We start from the raw sequence: 22,682 nt of genomic DNA, 5'->3' as shown, positions 1-22,682 counted from the left end.
TCTTCTTTCTCCTAGTTGTTGTGATAGGCAAAATTCAGTCAACCCCATCTAAAGACTCCCCATTGGGCTGTCTCCTTAAAAATTTAAAAATTTTAGAATTTACTGATGTCTGACTCAAATATTTAGAGTTCTAAGGAAGTAAAGCCTGGCCATGATATGCATTAAATGACAAAGAAATTTGTCCCATGAATGGATCTCTTAACCATAACACTACTCTGCAACTGGATCTTTATTGCTGATGAATTCATTAGAGGTCTGAAGCCTTTCTTTAAACTTGCTAGACATTCTGATCTTTGCTTTCCTTGCTGCCCATTCCCTACTGTCTTCACTTTTCAGATGGTGCCTCTATTTTGACTCTCTCTGTTTCCCCTCCTTTTTCTTCTTCTTCCCCATCTCCACCCCTTCTCACCTGGCCATACACACTTCAGCTGCCCATTCCCAAACCCTTCCCCACCTGTGCTTTAGCTCCCTCTCCTGGAGATTGCTATGTCAGAAGGCATTATAAATGACTCAGAGCTAGGATGAAAATCAAGCCCCTTTTCTTTCATGACTTTCTGAAGTCATTTGCCTCTTTATGAATTACACCATGATACCAGGGAGGGATGAACTATCTCAGCAATATCCTTCACCTCTCAGCCCCTAATATTTGAAATAAACTCCAAATACATGAAAAAGGGTCTGAAACTGTGCAAATAACACTTGACCTTCAATAACCAAAGAAGAGAGGAAAGAGAAAAAGAGGGAATGGGTCTGGCAGTGGGCCTTAGAACAGAAAGAAGTTTTCCAAATGGTGGTTATCATTACAGGAGGAACTTTTCAGAGACAGAGCTACTTCTACTAACTTTTAGTTTAATTTAATTATGTTATATGGTGATTATTTTTTATTACATAATTGTTTTCCTCAGAAATTATTTATTGAAAAGAAGTATATTTTTAATTTTTTCCCATAATTCCTGTTTTGTGATTGAACAATTTCTGTCTGTCTTACATTCTTTAAATGATGATTGTATGGGTAAGATGAAAAAATATCTGTGAAGTTTTCCCAAAAACACATTAAATGTAAAATATTTAACAATTATAAATAATAGAACCCAGCTTTAGAGGTTTGAATTGAAAGAATTGTGCCATTCAAAATATAAATAAATTCACTGTAAATAGAGGAATCAAGGACATCTACTTCATTTTAATATTTCTTTTGAAACCAAACATTACTTGTATTTCAAATAGCTTTAAATGAGGCAGGCACATCTCTAAGTGTTGGTGTAGCATATTTTCATTTGCTTGAGAAGCAAACAATTGGCTGTTCGTTTTACCTTTCTCTGTGATATGTATAAACACTCCATAAATCCCACAGCTTATCTCTGAGTTCTCTCAGCACTGTCCAGTTATACATGCAATTGTCCATATCTCTGCTGTGCTAACAAAAAAGCAGCATTCCTTTTTCTCCTATTTATGTAGTATACAAACTTTCTATTAGTGATCTTGTGCTTAAGGTAAACAGAGAAAAATATGAAAGCATTGTGTATAAATGTTGAAAGCTGTACAGACGGAAAGTATTAGTGCCAATCATGTGAAATTTGTCTTTAGCATTTTCTATATCCCATTTGGGTACATTGTCCATTACTAACACATTGATACACATTTAAAATCATCCTTATAGTGATATTTTATAATAGTTGATTGGAGATACAAGTGTGATATCTTAGAGAACAGCTAGGAGATTATAACAATATGGATTGCATTAGGTCTCTATTTCTTAATGAATGAAGTGTAGATAGTCTATTTAAGAATTGTGGCTCATGGCTACAATCCTAGCATTCCAGAAGGCTGAGGTGGATTGCTTGAGTTCAGGAGTTGCAGACCAGCCTGAGAAAGAGCAAGACCCCATCTCTACTAAAAATATAAAAACTAGCCTGGTGTTGTGGCAGGTACATATAGTTCCAGATACTCTGGAGGCTGAGGAAAGAGGATTGCCTGAGCCCAAGAGATTGAGGTTGTTGTGAGCTATGATGTTGCCATGGCACTGTATCCAGGGTGACAGAGTAAGACTTTGTCTTAAAAAGAAAAAAAAAAAGAGTATTATTTACATACTTTGAATATGTATCTTATTTCTCTTATATATTATCTCTGTAAAATTCTGCTTTCAAATCCCTAGCATCAAGCAAATCTCAGCATCTTCTTTCAAATCCTAGCATCTTCTTCACTTCTGGCTTATAATATTTTATTTTTTAGTTATTTCTGCTAATATGTGAGAATTGACATATACTCATTTATTAAGGAAACTCATATTTATTGGTGAATATATATATATATATATATAAAATGCCTAGCACTTGGTGACAGAGATTCAATGGGCAAATGGACATAATATATTGTCCCTGACTATTGAAGTGTTCTAGGGTAGCAATGAGCAATCAGTTGAAGTTAGATTTTTCTCTATTTCTGATATTGTAGACATGCAAAGAATTTTGCTCTTTATCACCTCTCTATCTCCATACTACCTTCCTAAAGAACCTACATTTACCTTCTCAAAAAGCCTATACTTTGAGAAGCTCCTAAGTAGGTAGTGACCCAGGTCACCCACAAAGAAATCACTGGACCACAGGTATACTTGTGATCCAAGTGAGGGCAATACATTTCCTTTACCAGGATCTTTAAATTTAAATTCAGAATTGATTTAGGCTTTGTTGGCACTTGAATTATAAGATGATAAAAAGCAGGAAACCAACCGTAGCCAGGCTGCTATGCTAATGAAGGATCAGAGAAATAACCACTGTTAAGAGTCTAACACAAACTTGCAGAAAGAAATAGAGAGTTGAAGAATGTAATCTTGGTTCTCAGCTGATTCTGCTCTTTGGAAGGCTTGTCTACATCTCCGGTATTCTGATTCATTTTACATTTTTCTTAAGTTATGTGAATTTGTGTGCCTTACAACAAATGGTAGCTTGACAGACGTTTATCAGACAGTGGGACATAATAGACAATGGACTTTTAGAAAAAAAATTCGGGAACATTAAAGACAGTCAAAATTTCTTCATTTGAAGAAGAGGGACAGTCCTACTAATACATGATAAAACACTAAACTTGCATATATATATATATACATATATATGCACATACTAACACTGAGACATGAAGGAAAGAGTCTTGAAGGAAAAGTTTGCCAGCCCAAAGAAGAAAGGTATAACTTTGCAAATACAAAAATGTCCCGTGAAAATCTCTATCTGCCTATGACTCATCTAAAATTCTGAAATTAAGAAATCCAGATCAAGAAATCAGTTAAAGGCTGTGTTGAATTCCAGCTGCAAAATTCTCTGCCCTGTTATACATTTGTTGCAAACTACCTAGTTCAGCAAAAATTTGGATTCTAATTTTTGCAATGATGTGAGGGAGAAGCTGGAGGTGATGAAGGACCCCAATTTTACCAGGTTATTTTATTTCATGTTCAAGAAATATTTCATGCTGAATAAAATCAATAAGGTTTCCCAATGTAATGTATCTTCAGTGATTAGAATTCAGTATGAGTCTTGGGGGATCTGGCATTCCCCATGTATCACAAGAACAGATTCTAGAACAGTTCATTGTTTTTCTGCCCCTGTTCATTATATCATTCATTCACTTATTCATTAATCTCTTTGTTAATCTTCTTTTGAGCATTTAATGGGTTCTTGGCACTCTTGTGGGTATAGATGATGCAATAGTGAATAAAACAGTTTCTCTTCACAGAGTGTTCTAATAGAGGTTTCAGACACGATGCAATTTTTGAATGAATAGAGTAATAGAAGTCATGGTGGAGGTAGAGGAGGCAATACATTATCTAGGATGCTCAGGGAAGTTTTCTCTTGCAAAAGAATAATTGAGCTGAGACTTCAATAATATTGGGGCCAATAATGCAAAAAATTTGTACAAAAGCAGTCTAAGAAGAATAAACAACAGGAGTGAAGATGCTGAAACAGGAAATGTCAGAACAGCTAGAGTTCAATAAGAGATTGTGACATTTTAAAAGATTAGATCAGAAATATTTATAAAGTTTGATCATACATATGTTTGTAGGCCACATTAAGGCATTTGGATCTTACTACAATTGTGATTGCAAATATATTAAAGAGTTATAAGCAAAGAAGTAATGTGAATATATCCAGGCTTTGAGAAAAAACACTCCATATACTTTGAGGAAGAAGAAATTAAGTGGAGCAAAGAGGGAGTATGTTTTTCAGTGTTCTAGGGAGGAATGGCTTGGACTATAGTCGAGATGCTGAAAAGTGACCAGGAGCACGGATGTGCAGGGGCAGAAGAGGGAAGTGAGCACCACATTTAGGTTTGTGGCCTGAGTGTCTTGGTAGACCTTGGTGGCATAAATTGATAATGGGAAGTACAGGTTGAGCAACTTTCATCTGAAATACTTAAGACCAAAAGTGTTTTGGATATTGAATATCTTTGGATTTTGGAATATTTGCATTATATTTACAGGTTGAGCATTCCTAATTCAAAACTCCTAAATCAGAAATATTTCAATCAATATTTCCTTTCAGCATCATGTTCATGCTCAGTTTTGGGTTTCAGAGCATTTGGATTTCTGATTTTCAGAGTAGGAATATTAAACCTACATGAAGGTAGCAATACAAATATAAAGATTCAGGAGGCAATTGGATTTATGGGTTTGGAGCTCATTGACACCTTTTGGTACAGAAATGGATTTTGGAGTCATTAGCAAATAGACAATATTAAAAACCAAGAGTAGAACTGGATGAGAACATTTAGGTGAGTGACAATAGATAAGTACATGTAGGATTGTGCTTTCAGCCACTAAAATGTTTATAACCAGGAAGAAAATGAGAATCCAGCAATAGACAATGGGGTTTATTATACACTCAGAAAAAAAGTGGAGAAAAATGTGTTTCACATGAGTGGTTAATCATGTCAAGTACTGCAGAGAGGCTAAGAAGAGAAGATAGAACTGATGATATGATTCAACGAGATAAATGTCGTAGTTACCTGAAGTAAGAGACTAAAGCCCAACTTGAGTGGTCTTAAGGAAAAGAACAGGAGAAAAATGGAGATAATAACTATGGACAAAAAAGTCTTTTGAAGAATTTTGTACTGAAAAGTTATAGAGGAATGCAGAGAAAGCTCAGAGTCAGAAAAGGTTCTTATTTTAAAGATGGAATAAAGGAAAGTAAGTTTGCATTCTGATAGGAATGATCCAGGGATGAAAAGAAATTGATGTTCTTAAAAAGAGAGAAATAATAGCATAAGGAAAGACCTTGGGTATGAGAGAAAGGATACGACCTGGAACAGCACTGTCCCTTGAAACATAATGTGAGCACATATATAATTTTAAATGTTCTAGTAGCCACATGAAAGACATAAATAGAAACTATAAAGGAAATTTTAACTATATATTTTATTTAACCAATATGCCCAAAATATTATAATTTCAACATATATTAATATAAGATTATTGAGATTTTTGAAATTCTTTTTATTATACTAAGTCTTCAAAATTTGGCATACATTTTATACTTATAGCACATACCAATTTTGATTAGTCACACATATTGTGCTCAATAGAGCATAATGTTTGGAAATTTCGTCTATTGTAACATGAGGTAAGATAGAAACTTGTATGTCTTATAGAACAGAGAAGCAGACAGATATAAAGAGTGATGTTTGGTGGTGAGAATATCAGATAACTCCCACTTGATTGTAGGTATTTTTAAATGATGTCTGATGAAGTGTTAGACATTTTAAGAGAAAAAGACAAGAGGGAGTAGTGAAAATAGCCCTTTTGGAGAGTGGAAAGATGGGTCTATTGGCTCATTAGATTCATCGGAAATGGTTGTGGTCCTACTTCAAGATTTTTATCAGTCATAGGCACCTAGGAGTAGTGGCCAAATTGGACTACTTCATAGGGGTAGCATATCATGGAGCAGTAGGACTCGATCCTCTGACTAGAAATTACTGTCACAGAAAAAAAATTCAAGTATAGTTAACCCTTGAACAGATGGGTTTGAACTATGTGAGCCCAATTATTTGTGGATTTTTTTCAAATATGGATTGAAAAAAACAGTATTGGTGGAGTGTAAAATCCATGTAATGAGAGGGCCAACTTTTGTACACACAAGTTCTTCAGGGCTAACTGGGGCTTGAGTATTCTCTGATTTTAGTGTACTGAGAGTCCTGGAACTAATCCTTTTTATATGTGTACAATGAGGGACAAGTCTACAAGCAGGGTCCAGTGCTTGAATTCAAATCACCATAGCCTTTGTATTTATCCCCATGGGTCACTATTAGGCATAATTGAACCAGCTGGAAGAGTCTGGAAACCTGCTACTATGTGGATAGAAATGTAGTCGAACATTCTCTGTAGAAAGAGTGAATGAAACATACTTAGAAACAACAAACCTGGATATATTGAGGGAATAATCAATATATTGATTATTATTACAGTTACAGTTATCAGTTCTAATCCCTTTTCTGATCTACTGCTTTTCTTGGTTTTGGGTTATAGATACAGGCCATGTTCTGCTACTAAATAAATTAGTCCCTTTTTATTATCTTAGTTTACTGATTTTTGTAATTTGTAGCCCTTTCTCACTTTTAGATAGAGATAGTGAGGTCCTGAATTTAATATGGATTAAGTCAATGTGTGGCCTAGTTGTAAACAATTATGTCACAAGGGGCTGATGGAGGAGAAAGAACTAATAGGTGTTCCTGGAAAACAGCACACGCTCATGATGACTATGTTTCCATTTTATTTTAAAATATATTTATTTATCTAACTTATATGTTACTTTTTTTGAAAAAAAAGAAAATAGCAAAGACAAAATTAGAAAACAAAAGTAACTCATAACTGGAATTCTGGGAAGATGGCCAACTGGCAGCAACCCTTGGCATAGGGTCCTCAGCAGAGGAAGAAAAACTGAATGGAATCGGACTCAATGAAGCCAAAGGTGGGGAGCTGAGCCAAGAAAGAAGTTCAGCAAGCTGTAACTCCAAGGAAGAGCATTCAAGAAAACAAATTACAGGTACAAAGCCTATCAACTAGAGGATGGGAGACCCCTCCGTCAAGCAGGAGGCCTGCCACAGGCTATCTGCCAATAAGCAGGGAACAAAAGACCTCTCATTTTACCTTGCTGGAGAGAGCTGCTAAACTCCAAGTCTCTTTCTCCATGGAGGTTCCACTTATAAACCCAGACACCACCCCACCAGGCATAAAATTGAACAGATATTTCCCCCCTCAAATGCAAACTCCCAGTCCACCCTTTCCCCCTCATGTGGAGGTCTGAAGTTCTGCCCCCTGCAGAGCACAGAGTATTTGGTTTTGTCCTGAGAGATCTAGGCTTACTGTAGACTGCCAACCATCAGGACAGAAACTGTGACTAATGGTGACAAATGGGGAAGGAAGAGGTTGTGGGAAGAAAGGGACACTGGGCAGGAGGAGTAGTAGTCACTGGGTTATGACTATGCCTGGCCAGTGGTGGTGTTGACTCTTGGTTTGGGCTATGTCTGGTGGGATGGGGTGCAAAACCCCTGGCTCTGACAGCACCCACAGTGAGAGATTGGTTGCCTTGTATGGACTGCATTCGGCAGACAAGGCTGATCCCCAGCCCCTGCTGGGCCTGAGAGCAGAGGCTTGATAGGTGTGGACTGTGACTTGAAAGCAAGGATGTGGGCCCCTGATTCCAACAGAACCCTCAAGTAATGGCTAACCGGGTGTGAACCAAGACCTGAGGGCTAGGACATGGACCCCTGTCTCCAGTGGGGCTGGTGAGCAGAGGTTTACTGGGTGAGGACTGAGACCTGAGGGTGGAGTGTGGTGCCTGACTTGAATAGATGCTTGCCAGGAAGTGGACTGAGACTGGCAGGTGGGGGAGTGGTCCCCTGACTTCAACTGGTCTGGCAAGCAGAGGGTAGCTGTGTGTGGACTGAGACCAGAGGGTGGGGCCCTGTGCCCTGACTCCAACAGAGCCTGCGAACAGAGGCTTGCCAGGCAGTGGGGTGAGATTGGCAGGCAAGGCATGGTCCCTGACTCCAACTGGTCTGGCAAGCAGAGGCTAGCAGGTGTGGACTGAGACTGGTGGGCGGGGGCATGACCCCTGGCTCCAGCTGGGCCTCTGAGCAGAGAAGCGGACAGCAGTGTGGACTGAGTCTGGCATGTGGGAATGTGGATCCCTGGCTCCAACTGTGCTGTTGGAGACTCTTGAATCCCTCTCTGGTGGGCAGAGTTTGCACTGCCTCAGACAGTTTGGTTGGAACCCATTTCTGGGGCTGTCCTCTTGGGGACATTCTGAAGTTCACCTTTGAAATTCTGTAGCAGAAAAGAACTGGAGAATGGGGGCTTGGCGCCATAGCTGTTTGCATCTCGTCACAATCAAGATTTAAACATAATACTGTGGTTTCTTAGGATAGGGTAGAAGTTGGCTGATATTAAAACAGAGCTAACTTGTGCTATCTCACCAAGTAGGTCCTCAGGGTCTCCAGCCAAAACTCTGAAAGGGGCCTTTGTAAGGTTGTAGGAGATAAGCCACAATTACAAAGTCTAACGCTTTGGTAAGGGTCTATCTTTACTACCTGGGAACCTCAATTCAATCTCACCCTACCAGTTCTAATAAACAAATGGTGGAAAATAAACATGGTGCAGACCCAACAGAAGAACTCTGGTAACGTGAATAACCAGAGTAGATCAACTACCCCAAGAAATGACAAAGGAAATATGGTAGAAGATGCTGTGCATAGACAAAAGGCAGCAATGTCAGAAATTGAATTCAGAATATGGATTCCAAATAAGAGAAGTAGAATGGAAGAAAAGATAGAAATTGAATTCCAAAGAGTAGTTTTAAAGTTGTCTCAAGAAATTAATGAATTCAAAGCCCAAGTCACCAAAGATATGGACATAATTAAAAAAGAGATAGCAGAGCTCAAGGAAACAAAAAAGTTAGTTGAGGAGCTCCAAAATACAGTAGAATTTCTCAGTAATAGAGTTGACAAGGCAGAAGAAAGGATCTCTGAAACTGAAGACAAAGTTTTTGAATGTTCCCAAACACTCAAAGAGGCAGACAAATGGAGAGCAAAAACTGATCATTCCCTGAGTGAGCTGTGGGATCACTCCTAAAGATCAAACATTCGACTTATAGGAATTCACAAAGGAGAAGAGGATGGTCCTAAAGATACAGATGCTCTACTCCAAGAGATTTTGGAAGAGACTCTCCCAAGCATTGCATGAGATACAGAACTTCAGATAGCAGACAGTTTCAGAACCCCAGTAAGACTCAATCCAAATAAAGAATCTCCTGGACACATTGTGATTAGCTTTGCCAAAGTTAAGACAAAGGAGAAAATTCTGCAAGCAGTCAGACATAAAACAAGCATCACCTATAAAGGGAGAAATATCAGAATGACGGCAGATCTCTCAGCTGGAATGTTTCAAGTCAGAAGAATATGGCCATAAACCTTCAATTTCCTAAAACAAAACAACTTCCAGCCCAGGATCCTGTATCCAGCTAAACTGAGTTTCATTATGATGGAGAAATTAAATACTCTAATGACGTAGACATGTTGAAGAAATTTGTTATAACTAAACAAGCTCTCCAGGATATCCTCAGACCCATCCTCCACAATGACCAGTGTAATGTTCTACCTCCAAAGTAAACTCACCCAGAAATTTTTGAACAAAACCCAACTTCCACAGTGGTGAAAGGATTAAAAATGTCCACTGGATATCTGAAAATCATGACACCCAAAACACAACCAAACTTATCAATTGTCTCAATTAATGTGAATGGTTTAAATTGTCCTCTAAAGAGGTACAGGCTGGCTGACTGGATACATAAACTCAGACTGAGTATTTGTTGTATACAAGAATCTCACTTTATCTTAAAGGATAAAAATAGACTCAGGGTAAACGGGTGGATTTATATAATACAGGCAAATGGAAAACAGAAAAAAGCAGGGGTTACAATTTTGGTAGCAGATATAATTGGCTTTAAACCAAGAAAGATAAAGAAAGATAAGTAAGGTCACTACATATTTGTCAAGGGAAAAACACCCAACATGAAGAGATTTTGATTATTAACATTTATGCATCCTACCGGAATGCTCCTCAATACCTAAAGCAGACCCTAATGGATGTGAACAACTTGATATCTTCCTGCACTATAACAGTTGGAGATTTTAACATCTCTTTGACAGTTTTGGATAGATCCTCTAAGAAGTAACTAACCAAAGAAATATTAGACTTAAACCTGACCCTAGAACAAATGGACTTTATAGACTTCTACAGAACATTTCACCCTAATAAAACTGAATATACATTCTTCTCATCAGCCCATGGGTCATCCTCCAAAATAGATCATATCCTAGGACATAAATCTAACCTCAGCAAATTGAAAAGTGTAGAAATTATTCCTTGTATCTTCTCAGACCACCATGGAATAAAAGTTGAACTCAACAGCAATGGGAATCTTCATATTCAAACAAAGTCATGGAAGCTAAATAATCTTAGGTTGAATGATAGCTGGGTCAAAGATAAGATTAAGAAGGAAATCACCAAATTTTTGGAACTAAATGATAATGAAGACATAAATTGTCAAAACCTGTGGGACACTGCAAAGGCAGTCCTAAGAGGGAAACTTATGTCATTCTAAGCCTTCATCAAGAAAACAGAAAGAGAAGAAGCCAACTCTTCCTCTCTTAATGGGTCATCTCAAGCAACTGGAAAAGAAGAACACTGCAACCCCAAACTCAGTAGAAAAAAAGAAATAACCAAAATTAGGGCAGAATTAAATGAAATTGAAAATGAAAAATCATTCAGAAGATCAATGGAACAAAAAGTTGGTTTTTTGAAAAGATTAACAAAATTGATAAACCTTAGGCCAATCTAACCAGAAATAGAAAAGTAAAATCTCTAATATCATCTATCGGATAAAAGAGAAATAACAACAAACATTTCAGAAATTCAAAAAAATCCTCAATGATTACTATAAAAATCTTTATTCCCAGAAATATGAAAATCTGAAGAAATGGACCAATACCTGGAAGCATGCCACCTTCCTAGACTCAACCAGAAAGAATTAGAAATCTTAAATAGACTTATATCAACCACTGATATAGCATTGACAATACAAAATCTCCCCAAAAGAAAAGTCCAGGACTAGATGGCTTCACATCTGAATTCTATCAAACCTTTCAAGAGGAACTAATACCTATATTATACAACATTTTCCAAAGCATAGAAAAAGAAAGAATACTTCCCAACACATTTTATGAAGCAAATATCACCCTGATACCCAAACCAGGAAAGCATTCAACAAAGAAAGAAAATTATAGACCAATATCATTAATGAATATTGATGTAAAAATATTCAATAAAATCTTTGCAAACAGAATTCAATAACATCAAAAAAATTAGACACCATGATCAAGTTGGTTTTATTCCAGGGTTACAGAGTTGGTTCAACATATGCAAATCAATAAATACAATAGATCACATCAATAAAATAAAAAACAAAGACCATATGATTCTCTCAATTGACACAGAAAAAAACTTTGATAATATCCAGCATCCTTTCATGATCAGAATTCTTAAGAAAATAGGCATAGAAGGGATATTTGTTAAACTAATAGAGGCCATGTACAGAAAACCCATGTCATATTGAATGGTGTAAAATTGAAAACATTTCCACTCAGATCAGGAATGAGGCAAGGATATCTACTGTCTCCACTGCTATTCAACATAGTAGGAAGTCTTAGCCATTGCAATTAGGAAGAGAAGGCCATCAAGGGTATCCAAATAGGGTCTGAGGAGATCAAACTCTCACTCTTTGCTGATGATATGATGCTATCCCTGGCAAATACCAGGGACTCAACTTCAAAACTCTTAGAAGTGATCAAGGAATGCAGCAACGTCTCAGGATACAAAATTGATACTTATAAGTCAGTAGCTTTTATATATGCCAATAATAGTCAAGCTGAAAAAACAGTCAAGGACTCTATTCTTTATACAATAGTGCCAAAGAAGATGAAATACCTGGGAATTTACCTAACAAAGCAGGTGAAAGATCTCCATAAAGAGAACTATGAAACTGAGAAAAGAAATAGCTGAGGATGTTAACAAATGGAAAAACATACCTTGCTGATGGTTGGGCAGAATCAACATTGTTAAAATGTCCATGCTACCCAAAGCAATCTACAGATTTAATGAAATCCCTATTAAAAAAGTACCATTGTTATACTTTAAAGAACTTGAAAAAAATAGTACTTCATTTTATATGGAATCAGAAAAAACCTCAAATAGCAAATACATTACTCAGAAATAAGAACAAATCAGGTGGTATCACATTAACATCATCAAGCTATACTCTAAATCTATAATGATCAAAACAGCATGGTACTAGCACAAAAACGGAGTGGTATATTTATGAAACAGAATAGAGAACCAAGAGATGAACCCAGCTACTTATCGTTACTTGATCTTTGACAAGCCTATCAAAAATATTCAGTGGAGGAAAGACTCCCTATTTAACAAATGGTGCTGGGTGAACTGGCTGATGACCTGTAGAAGACTGAAATTGGATCCCTACCTCTTACCATTAACAAAAATTGATTCTCACTGGCTAAAATATTTAAACTTAAGACATGAAACTATAAAAATACTAGAAGAGAGTGCAGGGAAAACACTTGAAGAAATTGGCCTGGGGGGATATTTTATGAGGACTATTGAAGGTTTTTGAAGGTAACTGAAGCAACACCAAAAATACATTACTGGGATCTGATCAAACTGAAAAGCTTTTGCACAGCCAAGAGTATAGTAAGTAAAGCAAACCGACAACCTTCAGAATGGGAGAAGATTTTTGCAGGTTATACTAAGGTCTGATAACTAGAATCTATAGAGAACTTGAACTAATCAATAAGAAAAGAATAACCCCATTTACATGTAGGCAAGAGACTTGAACAGAAACTTCTCTGATGAAGATAGGTTCATGGCCTACAAACAAATGAAAGAAATGCTCATCATTCTTAATCATCAGAGAAATGCAAATCAAAACTACTTTGAGATATCACCAAACTCCTGTAAGATTAGCCCATATCACAAAATCCTAAAACTGCAAATATTGGCATGGATGTGGAGAGAAGGCAATGCTTCTACACTGCTGGTGGGAATGCAAGCTAATTCAACCTTTCTGGAATGAAGTTTGGAGAACATTCAAGGAAATAAAAGTAGACTTACCATTTGATTCTGTAATTCCTCTACTAGGTATCTAACCAGATGATCAAAAATTATTTTACAACAAAGACATTTGTGCCAGAATGTTTAATGCAGCCCAATTCATGATAGCCAAGACATGGAAACAGCCCAAGTGCCCCTCGACCCATAATAGATTAACAAATTGTGGTATATGTACACCATGGAATACTATGCAGCCACAAAAAGATGGAGACATCACATCTTTTATGTTTACCTGGATGGATCTGGAACATATTCTTCTTAGTAAAGTATCTCAAGAATGGAAAAAAAAAATGTATCCAATGTATTCTATACTATTATGAGATCAATATATAATCACCTACACCCTCATATGAATGGCAAAACATAACTATAGTCCAGAAAGTAGAAGAGAAGAGGAGAGAACGGGGGGGGGGGAGCATGTAAGATGAGGGAGGGTATTTGGAGGGAACCTCACCTAATGTGCATGATGCAATGGTACATTTCAAAACTATTAAGAAATGAGTATAATTGTGATGGATGTGTTACTTAGTTCAATGTAAGCATTTCACATTGTATATTGAAGCAGCACCCTGAACCCCATAAATGCATCAATGTACAAAGTTATGATTTAATAAAAAGTAACTTAAAAAATAAAAATAAAATAGAACCTAGAAAATCTGAAACTTGAAAAAAATTACTCATAACTCCAATAAACAGTATTAGATTACTATTTTCTTTTTGGTTTATTAATATTATTCAGTGAATTGAATACAAATGTATCTCTGATCATCAAACAGGTTCTTTTTCTTTCTTTCTTTCTTTTCTTTTTTTTTTTTTTAAAGAGACAGTGTCTCACTTTATCATCCTTGGTACAGTGCCATGGCATCACAGCTCACAGCAACCTCCAGCTCCTGGGCTTAAGTGATTCTATTGCCTCAGCCTCCTGAGTAGCTGGGACTACAAGCACCCATCAAAATACCTGGCTATATTTTGTTGCAGTTAGGCCGGGGCTGGGTTCAAACATGCCTCCCTTGATATATGGGGCCAGTGCGTTACCCACTGAGCCACACACATTGCCCTAAACAGGTTCTTTTTCATGAATATCTGTGAAGATGTTCTTTCAATTTTGTAGAAATATGTCCCTGTAAAGAACTTCCCTTACTCTCTTTGTCTCCTTTATGTCATACTATTTTTCTTTATTTCATTTTCAAAGAGAAGTGTTACTCAACCTTTATTCCCTGAGCTTTTTTCATTGCATCTCTTCAAAATATCATGAAAATGCTGGCATGCTCTTCAACTCTCACTGAGAAATCCCACTCGGGGTCTTGCAATTGTTATCCTACACAGAGGTAGGGCTGCTACTATCTAGGAGATTTCTAGACTAATCACATTTTTAATTCTTCAGCTTCGAGCAATGCTACCAAAGGAGCTCTTCTAATGCCTCATCTTAGAGATGGCCTTGGAAACTTGAGGCCAGCTCAACAGAGCTGTCACTATAATAGCAACAGCCTAAACAGAATCTTGGAATAGAAGAAAGCACGCTTTGCAGGCTTTTACCCAGGGTTTCTGCAAAGGCTCTTCTTCTGGGTGAAACAATTACTTTGGGAAATTACCTGTTGACAAAACAGCACCCCAAGAAGCTGCAGTTAAATGCCAGAGACTTCTAAAAAACAGAAGGAAGACAAGCCTCAATCTCAAGGTCCTTATTTTTGGCAGCTTCTGTAGTTACGTGATGAAAAAGAAATTTTCCCTCAACTTAGAACAAGTCAATTTTCTGCTACTATAATGCACTAAAATAATGCTACCTATTCACCAGCCTAGAGAGGAATTTGATTTTGTTTTCATCAGACTGAAGCTTCTCTTGATACTCGCAGTGAGTCCATAGGGAAGCAGTAACACCGCATGTATCTGCTTCTTCAATTTAGGAAATCTGGTCTATATGTAATGGGGTGGCCGGGATGGGTTTTTACAGAAGCCACACATGTGTATATTGATACAATGTTTTTCTCAACTGCCTTTTCATCAGCTATCTGTTTTACTCTCTCAGACTTATCTCTATACATGTCAAAATTGAACAATTTATGCCAAGCCACACACATTTATTTTCGATTTGGTAAACACCCATCTACCTGAAGGTGATAGTTTATGGTTGTGTATATGGGATTCCTTTTACCCTGAGTATGTTTCTTATGTCTTCAAGAAATAAAATACTAGCTGCAATTTATTGAGCATTTACATATATATCATATTGTCTACTAGAATGTGTCCTAAGGTCAGGGACCATCTCTGCTTGCTCACTCAGGAACCACCAATACTTGTTATCACTGTGTATTGACATTTGGCTATGCGTTATCACTGCGTATGGACATATGGCTCCTAGAAGGTGCTTTAGAACAATGTATTAAGTGAATAAATTATTTGCACCCATGTATTAAAGGACCTTTGCCTAAATAGGTGTTACTTCATTTTGTAATAGGGGAAACCAAGGCTCAGAAAGGTTAAGTAACCACCCAAATGCTGCACAGTAAATGAGTCAGGTAAGAGATGGACTGCAAGGCAGGTTTGTTCACCTTCATCATCCTGTCACCCCATCCTCCCATTTTCCTTCAAACATAGCTTTGATGCAGAAGTCAACTGCTTTTCTGACAGGTTATTATCACTGATTACATGGTTTATAGCTTTAAAGTATGCTGAGCACAAGCTGTCTTTGCCATTCAAAATTAGAAAGAGTGAGATATTTTCTGGGGTTTTTTCCCCCCACTTTTTAAACTCAGACACACAAAGGCAGTTTTATGTTAAAGTGTTAACTCAGTTGTTTTGGTTCAAGTTTGTTTTGGACACTGAGTGAACTACTCCCTTTCCCCCAGTGTTCTCCAATAAGCTTGTCCTCTCTACCTACAACGTCCTACTCTAAAGACCCACTTTCTAGGGGGCTCTGAAGATAGGAGCTGTCCATAAGTTTCCATAATGGTAACAGTTTGGCTTGTAGTCTCTCATGGAAGACAGTTTAAAAGACTCTGGCCTTTAATCAGCACAGGTTGGTCTGACTAAGGCTCCTTGTTCTTTATAAGCAAAAGTTGGTCTGACTTGTTCACATCCTTGGAATAAGGATCCTTGTTCATTATAATTTCATAAAATCCTTGCTATAAAAAATAATAAAATACACCAAGACCCGTAGACATCAAAGACCTCACCAACCATCTAGCTACTGCATCTCTTCTTTCTCTGCTGAATTCCTGCATTGCTTGCATTTTAAGTTCAGTTTCCCTTTGGGCCGTTCACATCTCCTGAATATCACTTACATGGTTCTTCTTTTCTCAGCACCACCACCTTTCCATGTTAGTTTTTGATTTGTTTATTTTTGCCACCCTCTCTCCCTTCTCCTTTCTGGGATTCTTCTTTAAAAGACACATTTGGTTCTTTTTCCATATATATATATATATATATATTTAATTTGTTGGTTGGAGAAGATCTTTGGCAGGAAGAAAAGGCTGCTGGCTATTTCTACATTAACACTAAAAAATAACAACTCTAATCACACCAGCAACACACACACACACACACTTCATGTGCAAAAGGGATTTGCAGACATGTACTATGGCTCATCTCTTAGATACATTTCTTTTCATTTCTTCATTGCATTTCCATTTTTGGCTACTAATACCAAAAGTGATTTTTAAAATTCATTATGTCCTTTATTCTCCTCCTCCTTCTTCTAATGCATTCATTCTTCTGTTCCTTATTCTTTTTCCCATGGCACTTTGGACTATCCAAAGTGTATAGATCATGTTAAAAGCATTAGGATTCTGCTGAAATTTATTTCTCTAGGACCCAGGAAGAGAACTGCTTGCTGTTCTGGTATTTTCATTAAGGTTAACATACCAAACTGAGAAAAATAGTAATGCTTCTAGTGTAGTTTCTATATGCCTGTTGACGTACTCTGATTTTATCCCATTTTCCCAAGGTACCATTTTTTCCTTTTTCTTTTCTTTTTTTTTTTTCTCTTTTCTTTCTTTTTCTTTGGCAGAAAAGATACGAAAATACTGACATTCTAAGGGCTTGGAAAATTAAACAACTTATTTGCTCATGTGATGGGTGACATGAGTATCAGTGCTTCTCATATTTGGCATCATGAATATTTTTGGATACCAGTCCACATACATTCAGCTGTTGAGAATTAGCTATGCTTGATCAGGAATGTTGCCAGCTGTAGGTTGGAGCAAAAACCTGGAACTTGCAGTGCATCATATTATTCAGATGGAAAATCCACTCAACAGGGATTGACATAGTCATAGCAGGAATCCAAAGCCCTATTAAAAAGATATTTAGGATATTTGGGACTTTGCAGGTTGTTTCTTCAACTTGACTTATGTCCCCATGACACAGAAATATTTTCATCATGAGTTCAGATAAAACCTTATTTTTTGTACCTCTCTTCTGGTGCTTTTCATACATTGCTTTATATTCTGTATAAAATAATACATAATTTTGTTGTATGCGGACAAAGATTCTTTGCTTGATCAAACTTTAGTCAAACACTGGACACCTTTTTCTAGGTCCATCTGTGCCCTTCCTTGCAAAATCTACTTTTAGCAAAGAACTCTTCTAAGTCAGTCCAGTCAGAATCTTCTGTCCTTGATATCTGCCCACATTTCTTATCCTCTGTTGTTCCTCAGGTGATGTCTGATCATACTGGCCTGTCTTCAGCAAGAATACTAGTAGGTTGGTTTACCCAGAATCACCCTCATTCCTCATGTTTCCTCTTACTAATTTTCTACCCACTAATAAGTATCCTGCTTCTTGGCTTTACATTTCTATGGCTCTATACTACATTTGGAGCAGAGCCCCATCTCTCTCCAAATCCCATTGCCTTCAATGGGATTCATGGCCACAATTTTTATCACTGAATAATTTATTCTCTTACCAGTTCCTGGGGACTAGCATAGTATTTTTGCCATGTGCAAAATAAATAAATAAATCTTGATAAATCCATCTCATCTAGCTTCTTTGTTATTTGTCCATTTATTTTCCTAAAAATCTCTCAAATTAAGTTCTTTGCCCTTCTTTCACCTCCTTAGCTCAGGCCTCAATTACCACAAGAGTCTTCACACTACTCATTTTACCTCTAATGTGATATGACTTAACCATTTTGTAATTTTCAACAGAATGATGATTTCACCAAGAGGCAAATGTGATCATACCATTCCATTGCTTTAAGAAAGCATTTAGGGCTTCCTGTTTATAGGAGCACAACTTCCTAGATGGCTCCTAGGAAGGTCCTCTAATTTTCCCCTCTAGTTCTCTCATCTTGCTGTTTTACAATGTTTTATGCCTCGTTATTTTGGACATTTTGTTCCCTTTAACTAGAACTTCCTTACCATCCCCTACTCAACTCTTCAGGAAATTTCTACTCACGTCAAAGAATTTTCTCAACTATATCCTCTCCTCCTGTCCTACGCCTCTCTTCCAATGATAAGCAAAGTTGCTGTCCCCTCCCTTGTGCTACCAACATACACTACACTTGTCTCTACTAAAATACTTTGTTCATGATGGTTCAAATATTCATATAGCATCTTTTTAATCTATGAGACTACTCTTTTATTTTTAGCACCTAGCATTTTGATTGAAGAAAAATTGAAATACACATTAAATTACTGTAACTGGTGAGATACAGTTAAAAGATATTATGTCAGAATTATCTACCACACTGTTGGCAGAATACAATTCTTCCAGTTAAAGTTATTGAACAGAAGGATCCTTGAGGCTCAAACGTCATCTGTCTGTCATCTGTGACTAAGTGATGTTCTTAATGCATTTTCCACTTGCCACCATTGTGATAGAGATATGTTAGTAGGCTCACAAATCCTTTCTGTCTACCTGTACAAATATGCTCTTGGAAATGCAGAGGGTCTGGAAGCACCTTTTCTAGCTTCTCCTTCTCTAGAGGTTGTAATAATGACGGTGATCGTTATTAGAGGAGCTCACCAGGATGCTTTGGTTACCTCCTGGAAATTGTACGTAACATGTGATACTAAGAACAAACAAAATAAGCAAACACAAACAAGAAAGTATGTTGAAAGCATGTACCTCATCTAAAATCAGTGTTAGGACGGCAATAGGTTTTAATTATCTTAATTATATAATGAATATATTGTCTGTTGATATTTACTCATATTTCTCCTGTGATGAAGGCCCCCCAAAAAGATGGTTTATTATTCTTAACCTCAGTAATATTTGCACAGAATTAATCAATCACCTTTAATTGGGTATTTTATCCTCTGATTTACTAATTTTCATGCATCCTATAATTGTCAAAGGACCGGAGGAATATTCATAGTAAATGAGGCACTAAAAACCTGCAAACAGGCAGGAAATATATAGCCCAAGGTGGATTGGTAGTGTAATCTCTGAGAAACTTTAATGGACATAACTTTCTTTTCATGGCTGGAAAAGGGGCAGTCTAAGTAATTTATGAAGCAATAGTCAGAAATTAACTATGCAAAAGCTTCCACTATCGTAGGCTCTACTGTAAGAAAATGGACCACAGCATAAAATATGTTTCTCTAATTGAAGTCAATGTCAAAATATATTTTTGAGATAAGTATGGCTTGCAAAGAGCTTACAAAAGTAGGTTATATTGCAAAGAAATACACTTTGTAGAAAAAGAATACTGGTAGGGTTAGGATTAGAAAAATTCCATGGAACCTGCCAGTAGCCAGGCAGATTTTGAAATTGTTAGCTTGATTCATTCTCTTTCTATCACCTTTAAAAGTTCAAAAGGTATGATTTAGTGCAAAAATTTGGGAAATGTCGAATTGCCCCATGATGTACTACAATAATCACTGAGGATTCATCTTAGAGAGACATTTCCATCTCAAAAACACTTTTCCTACTTCTGATGGAAAGAAACACAGACATCATGTATTTAGAAATCATTTTCAGATAAACATGTAAATATACAGAGAATTTAAAAGCTAGTTAGTTATAAGGTCAGAACTAAAAATACAGATATTTAAACAGATTCTGTAAAAGATAGCAATTTTTTTTAATTCCTTACACATTTTCACATTGAAAGAAAAAAACAATTAGGTAAGATTAAGGGATCTTAAATAATTTTGATAGACATTGAATTATCATTTATATTGCTTAGCAAATTCTTTTATTTATTTATTTTTTATTGTTTGGGATCCATTGAGGGTACAAAAAATTAGATTACACTGAGTGCATTTGTTAGATAAACACCCACTTATAATTGTGTCCTGCCCCCAAGAGGTGTGCCATACACTGTGGTGCCCCCAACCTCCTACCTTCTCCCCTCTCCCCACTTGCTCATTTCTCTACCCCAGTATATTAGCTCATCTACTGCCTTCATATTAGAATAGAGGACATTGGCTTCTTGCTTCTCCATGCTTGTGATGCTTTACTGAGAAGACTGTGTTCCACATCCACCTAGGTTAATACAAAAGATGTAAAGTCTCCATCATTTTTAGTGGCTGAATAGTAATCCATGGTATACTTATACCACAGCTTGTTAATCCATTTCTTGGTTGGTGGGCCTGTAGGCTATTTCCACATTTTGGTTATTGTAAATTAAGCTGTGATAAACAGTCTAGTGCAAATGTCCTCATAATATAAGAATTTTTTTTCATCTGGTAGATGCCTAGTAATGGGATTGCAGGATCAAATGGGAAGTCTAATTTGAGTTCTCTGAGGATCCTCCATATTTCCTTCCAAAGAGTTTGTATTAGTTTGTAGTACCAACACTAGTGTAAAAATGTTCTCTTCTCTCCACATCCATGCCAGCATCTGCTGCTTTGAGACTGTGATGTGGGCCATTCTCAGTGGGGCTAGGTGATGTGTCAGGATAGTTTTGATTTGCATTTCTCTGATCATTAGAAATAATGAGCATTTTTTCATATGTTTGTTAGCCATTTATCTGTTTTCTTTTTTTTTTTTAATTAAATGATAGTTGTGTACATTAATGTATCTGTTTTCTTTAGAGAAGATTCTATTCACATCTCTTGTTAGTGATATATGGGATTGTTGGGTCTTTTTCTGTTGATTAATTTGAGTTATCTATAGATCCTAGTTATCAAGTTTTGGTCCAATTCATAATATGTAAATATCTTTCTTAGCTGTACAGAAGCTTTTCAGTTTAATTAAGTCCCATTTGTTTATTTTTCTTGTTGTTGCAAATATAATGGAAGTCTTCTTCATCAAATCTCCCCAGGCCAATATCTTTAAGTGTTTTCTCCCTACTGTCTTTGAGAATTTTTATTGTTTCATGCCTTAGATTTAAATCTTTTATCCATTTTGAATCAATTTTTATAAGTGATGAGATATGTGGGTTCAGTTTTAGGCTTTTACAGGTGGTCATTCAGTTCTCCCAGCACCATTTATTGAATGGGGATTCTTTCCCTTTGTGTATGTTCTTGTTTGGTTTATCAAAGATCAGATGGCAAGTAGAGACTTGTGGCTGTAAGAGGTTAGTTTCATCTCATGGTTTTCTATTTGGTTCCAAATGTCAGTGTCTCTTTTGGTGCCAATACTATGCTATTTCGCATACTATGGCCTTGTAGTAAAGGCTAAAGTCTGGTAGAATGATACCCTTGGCTTTGTTTTATTACTAAGAATTGCCTTGACTATCTGGGTTTTTTCTGGTTCCATACAAAATGAAGTACTATTGTTTCCAGTTCTTCAAAACATAATATTGGTATTTTAATGGGGATTGCATTGAATCTGTAGATTGCTTTGGTTAGTAGACATTTTCATAATGTTGATTCTTCCCAGCCATGAATATGGTGTGTTCTTCCATTTGTTAATATCTTCTGCTGTTTCTTTTCTTAGGGTTTGGTAATTTTCTTTGCAGAGGTGCTTCACCTCTTTTGTTATGTACATTCCTAGGTATATCATTTGTTTTGAAGCTACCATGAAGGGAATTGTGTCCTTGGTTAGCTTTTCATCTTGCCTATTATTGGCATATACAAAGGCTACTGATTTGTGGACATTGATTTGATAGCCTGAGACATTGCTGTATTTTATGGTCACTTCTAGGAGTCTTGTAGTTGAGTCTTTGGGTTTCTCTAAGTATATGATCATATCATCTGCAAACAGTGAGAGTTTGACCTCCTATAGTAGTGGTGATAGAGTACAATCTTATCTGGTTCCAGTTCTAAGTGGAAAAGCTGTCAGTTTTACTCCATTCAGTATAAGATTAGCTATGGGTTTGTCATAGATGATTTTGATCAGATTCAGAAATGTGCCATCTATGCCTAAATTCTTAAGTGTTCTAATTAGAAAAGGATACTGAATTTCATGAAATGCTTTTTCTGCTTCTATTGAAAGGATTGTATGGTCTTTGTTTTTGCTTCTGTTGATATGGTGAATTACATTTATAGACTTGCGTATGTTAAACAGCCTTGTATCCCTGGGATAAAACCTACTTGTTGGTGTTGATTGATTTTTATTTTTTTTT

This window comes from Otolemur garnettii, unplaced genomic scaffold (assembly GCF_000181295.1).
Source record: "Otolemur garnettii isolate 467f Iridium unplaced genomic scaffold, OtoGar3 scaffold00220, whole genome shotgun sequence".
NCBI lineage: Eukaryota > Metazoa > Chordata > Mammalia > Primates > Galagidae > Otolemur > Otolemur garnettii.
This window is presented reverse-complemented; position numbering follows the sequence as displayed.